The sequence below is a fragment of the Phodopus roborovskii genome, unplaced genomic scaffold, assembly GCF_943737965.1.
Source record: "Phodopus roborovskii unplaced genomic scaffold, PHOROB, whole genome shotgun sequence".
Classification (NCBI taxonomy): Eukaryota; Metazoa; Chordata; class Mammalia; order Rodentia; family Cricetidae; genus Phodopus; species Phodopus roborovskii.
The window spans coordinates 20317398-20323333 of record NW_026125397.1 but is presented as its reverse complement, the minus strand read 5'-3'; the positions used below and the strand labels follow the sequence as shown (position 1 = coordinate 20323333).

Sequence of the window (5936 nt, the reverse complement as noted above, 5' to 3'; positions counted from 1 at the left end):
CTTGATGGCAAATGCTAACTGTCTGTCTTCACATAGAGACACAGTGTAATCTCTGAGCCCAATATACAGAGAAAGGAAAAAAGCTAGAATTCCATGCATTAGTACACAGGGGCCTAGCACCCACCCCCAGCCTCCAGGAGAGCCCGGGGAGCCAGAGGGCTTTGCATTTTTCCACCACAGAGCACATTTGAGACAAGGATAAAAAATGAATTTAGGACAGAAGAGTGTAGATTCTTTTTTCATTGAATTTTGCTCAAGTTATTTCTCCCTAAATAAGTTTAGAACCATGGTGTTGAGAAGAGACCTCAAAAACAGAACGACTGCAGACAAGAGGGATTGGGGAGGGGAGGGAAACTCTGCAACTTGCTCCCACGGACTGGAGATAATTAAAAATAAAAGAAAAATTAAAAAAGATGGTTGGAATCCATCGGTTTCCTGTGCTTTTCATGCTCACCTTCATCCTCCTCTCCATCATCATCTTCAACACCTTTGTCTTCATTCCCTTCATCATCATCATCCTCCTCATCATCATCTTCTGACTCTCCTTCCTTATCATCCATATCAGGATGGATAGTACTGCTAGGGGTCTGGACAAATATTGTCTTTGATGACCTCTCCTAACTCATCTGCACCTGCATCAGAATGCTCAGTAAACCAAGTAAAGCAGCCCTGGCTCTTTGCGCTGCCTTTTCCTGCTGGCCTTATTCAGCGTTTGACTTGAACGTTTTGTCAAATCCTTTCCAGATTTCCATTTGATTTCAGTGGACTATGACAATGGGTCACCACTCTCATTCAGATGGAATTCTTCGGAGAGAACTTTATTTTCAAAGTAAGGACTTTCATCACGATAAATGTCTATTCTGTAACCTGATTTAATGTCTTCAAATTGTGTCACTCCAACTCTGGTCAAGTAATGCAGGGACTCTTCGTCTTCCTCCCCAAGCCGAGCAGTGTTGTGAGATACTCACTCAATCTGCACCTGTTGCACTGGCCAGGTCCATTTGGGGTGGGGACAGGTAGGATGAGAACTGGGGGAAATAGGTCTGAGTGAGGGAGCCCTGAGAGCTCTCTTGCTTGCTGGATGGAGACAGAGAGCATCCAGAGGCATCCTTGGGAAGGGAACCTGATGGCCTTGATCCGTCTCTGTTGTAAGTTATTTCTTCCTGAATAAACATCTATTCAGCCCATCTGTTCTTCCGAATCCTTACTATTCTACGATACTGAAGACACTTGTGGATGGTTGACAAATGTTGCCCCAAAATGTGGGATTTTGGCGATCAATTCTGACCTCGTCTGAAAAAATGGCTGGCAGAGTTTGTTATATTTTTGAGGAAATTTTGAGGAAATTACAAAATTTCCTCACTGTCTTGTTCATTAAGTCTGTCTATTTCATTTTGTACTGTTTCAATGTGTTCAGTTGCTTCTTCTTATTTTTTTCTTTCTTTCTGATATTTTTTTTTATTTAAATTTGAAACAAGCTTGTTTTACATGTCAATCCCAGTTCCCTCACTCTCCCATCCTCTCCTATCCAACCCACCCTCAACCTATCACCTTTTTGCTCCCCAGGGAGGGTGAGGTCTTCCATGGGGAGTCTTAAGTCTGTCATATCAGTTAGAGCAGAGCCTAGGGCCTCCCCCATGTGTCTAGGCTGAGAGAGTATTCCTATATGAAATGATTTGGGTTTCTTGGACTGAGGCAGGAGCGCAGATTGCCGTTTCAGGGTCATGGCACCAGGGAAGTGGCGTGAAGCCAGTGACCAGAATACCATTGCTTAGAGAAGGAAGTCACAGAAACTGATGAGAATGTATATTACTCTTATGAATTTAACTCAACCATTGTTATAATTGTACTACTAATCATAATGAATAAATACTAAAATGATTTTTTAGAATGCAACACATAAAAATTACGTCTAGTATAATCTTTTAATCACATACCACGAAAAGAGAAATGACACAAGTTTTAAGGTGTGTCACAACATCATGCATTAGTTTTTCATTCATTCATCCATATTTATGTATAAATATTTAATATATGTTAATTGAAGTTTCGTTTCTTAAAAGGATACATTTTCAAAATTTATAAATTAAAATATTAAGTGATAATTGGGATAACAGAGATGACTATTTATCACTGTCTCAGTTTTGAAACCTGGAACATTTCATCACTGAGAAAAGTGCAGTGTGTCTCCTCTGACCTGGCTGATGAAATTCCCTTTCCCTTAACTTTCATGTTTATTTGTATCGTAGATCTTGATGTCACCTTTCTTTTGTTAGTCTTTTAGACAGCTTGACAATTTTCTCCAGGATCCACTAGACTGTTCTAAAATTAAGCAGCCACTCAGAAATTAAATTGAATTAACTACATTTCATTTATATGTGATACTATTGCAGAACTGGAGTGATTAATTTCAGATTTTTTTTCCCCTGCTTTTAGACGATACCTTCTCAGCCATTGTCTGTTCAATGCTCTGCATGCCTAAGAATCGGTGCCTTTTAAAAATATCTAGCTAAGAAATTAAACTATTGAATATTTAATAAGGTTTAAATATTTATGTTCTTAGAGGGCAGGAATGTATAAAATGGTATTCATATTTTATTCCTTTAGATAATGGTAGTAAAACAATAATCATTGCATCTCTTGAGCATATAGATAGATTGCTGTAGCGAAACCATCAGGTAACTGTCCATCAAATGAACCTAGCTTGAGGCCTGAATTGTTCTAAAATGTCAATATCATTTGTATATTAATGTTTGTTGTTTGTCTGAAGTTAAATAAGTGTCCTCATTTATTTAATGAACCAATTAGGCTCTATCGTGAAATAAGATAAAATTTTGAATGGTGTTTTTAAAATATAAAATATGTTGTATAATTGAAGAAGGCCTTAATGAGGTGTCACTAAATATACAAAGAACAAGAAGATACATAATTTCTATGATTGGGTTTAAAAAGTGGGTAATGTTAGAGTGAGGGTGATCTTGCCTACTCTGCTGAAATGTAACAAGGACATAAAAAGGCTTGGTTGGTTAAGCATCCACTTTTTTTTTTTTTTTTTTTTTTTTTTTTTTTTTTTTTTTGGTATCAGTTCTCCTTTTTTTCAAATTATTTTTTTATTTTAATTTAAACAAACTTATTTTACATACCAGTCCCAGTTCCCTCTCTCTTCGGTCCTCCCATTCTCCCGACCATCCACCCATCCACCCCCATACTCCTCAGGGAGGGTGAAGCCTCCCATGGAGGATCATCAAAGTCTGTCACATGATTTGGGACGTGACCGTGGCTCTTCCCCTTGTATCTACGCTGACAGAATATCCCTCCATAGCGAACAGGCTCCCAAAGCCCATTTGTGCACTAGGAATAAATACTGGCTCCACTGTGAGTGGCCCCATAGACTGCCCAAGCCCACCGGCACCCACATTCAGGGGGCCTGGTTTGTTCTCATGCTGGTTCCCCAGCTGTCAGTCTGGTGTCCCTGAGCTCCCACTTGCTCGGCTGTTTCTGTGGGTTTCCCCAGCATGATCTTAACCCCTTTGTTCATTACTTCTTCCTTCTCCTACAGCTGGATTCCATGAGTTCGGCTCAGTGTTCAGTTATGAATCCTCCTCCTCCTTCTTCTCCTCCTACTTCTCCTCCTCCCCCTTCTTATCAGCTACTGGATGAAGGCTCTTGTGCACCCACTTTGGAAATCAGTATGGCAGTTGCTCAGGAAAATGGAAATCAGACTACCTCAAGTGTCTATTTTGTAAATGAGTGGTCTTAGGTCTGGGTCACATACACTTTAGATTCAAGCAATCTAAAGAGATACAAAAGGCATTGTGTTTAAGTATGGGATGAAAATATTAGCAATGATATTTATTCATTTCTTGAAAAATGAAATAAAAATAAGCTTTGCTAACATTAATGTCAATAGGGTGCGGAGGAAATGAAACTTTTGGTAAAGTAGTTGCCTTTCAATCATCAATACCCGAAGTTTAACTCGGAACACACATTTAAAAGAAGGCTGCTTTTGGGGTGGCATGCTTCTAATTCTCACATTATGGAGCAGAGACACAGGCTGATCCTGGGGTTTGCTGGCCAGGCAGCAAGAACTTACCCGCTGCTAGTGGGGGACGTTGTCTAAATAAATAAATACTAAACACTGGAGGTTGCCCCTCTGACCACCACATAAATGTGCAGACACATGAACATGAGCACACAAGCACACACAGACACAAGACTGGTAAAAGGGGGTGCAGATTGGTATTGGATGCTTCACTAGCTTATTATGAGACATGTCTTTTTTCATGAATAATCTATCAGGTGAGAAAGTGCTGCCAGGGTTGAGGGCTGGTGGCACAACAGCAGTATGGTATAGTCTTTCAGTATCTTCCTCTGACGTATAGTCTATATGCCTCATTGGGTGACATTGTTTACCCTTATGGTTATTTGTTTTAGCTTATTTGAAATAGGACCTTACTTTGTACCCAAGGCTAATCTGTAATCCACTTCACAGCCCAGGGTGGCTTTGAACTTCTGGAGACCGGATTGCCTCATCCTCCTGGATGTAGATAAAAGGCATGCATCTCCAAAGCCTATGCATGTTACCTACTTTTAACTACACCAAACTTTCTCACATTATAAAAAAAAAATTGACCAAAATTGGTCATGCAGAATTATCTTGGACTGAAGATAGAAAACAACAATTCTACTCCCTGTCTCTCAAGTAGAGGTACAGTTAGAATTTCTGTTCCAGGTTAGAGATTTTTTATTTATTTATTTTTCATCAGTAACATTTTAAGGAAAAATTAACAATGATGTAATCAAGTCTGATAGAAAGGATATTTAACCATTGAATGTAAAATATTATATGGTATATTGATAGAATAAATCTCTCTCTCTCTCTCTCTCTATATATATATATATATACATATACATATATCAGAAATTGAAATATTGACTAATGATAGTATAGGTATTCATACACATAGTGTTTATACAAATGGGAAGCATGTAGTGTTTTCATCTGGAACAAATTTCTTGTGCTGAATTTACTTATTTTAATATAGTTATTTTTACAAACATGTACATTCATCAAATACACTGATGACCACTGGTTAAGGGGTGAATTACGATTAGTGTGTATAAATTTGGTCAGGTTTGTGGTTAACAAAAGGAAAGACAGGGGAAACCATGTTTGGCAATGAGTTACTAACAGCCAGCAATCTAAAGTGAATGAAGATTTTCAAGCCATTGTAGAAAGCAACTTGGGATGATTAAGTATGATGCTGCTGCGCGGGTCTCCAGGCAGACACTTCCTGAAAGGCTTTACTAAGAACCTATCTGAGAGCAAAGTATGACAGCCTACTTCAAAAGGTGGGAAGTTTCTGCTAAATCTGATCAGCAGAGAAACACCAGGTCTGAATATGGAGACAGCACTTCTCAGTGAACTGACAACTCCACTTTCCCTTTGATTCTGACTAGAGCTACACTGGATGCTGGCAGTCATTTCATAATGGTACCTCTAGAATTATATTCCAGGCTTTACTTTGGATGTGAGTTAGACAGTATGAGAAACATATTTACAGAATGACATCTCCCATCAACTCATCCCTCTGTCCCATCTGTATTTTAACATCTTACTTAGTAAAGAAGCAGAGCCTGTGGGCCTACAAACAGGTGATTTCATTACAATTTAGACTAAGCCAATTCCTGCTGGAATCTCTGGAGTCCACAGCACTGGTATTATGAACATGAGGCATCATAGTTGCTATCTAACAATATGACTTGTGTTTTCCAGTAGTTAGTATAGTGGGAGACATTAAGCCCTGCTAAGAAGAAGCACAAAACCAGGCAATGATGGAACACAGAAGATGCCAGATGCTCGTGAGGATAAGTAGAAGCAGAAATACAAAAGAATGTGATGCGAACAAGAAAGGGAAGATTCAGATTCCATATGC

General features: G+C 39.0%; 1 pseudogene; it reads right to left on the bottom strand.

Moving 5' to 3' along the window:
• Positions 1-404: 404 nt before the first annotated feature.
• LOC127215019 (protein SET-like) lies at positions 405-3177 on the bottom strand (annotated as a pseudogene).
• Positions 3178-5936: the final 2759 nt, after the last annotated feature.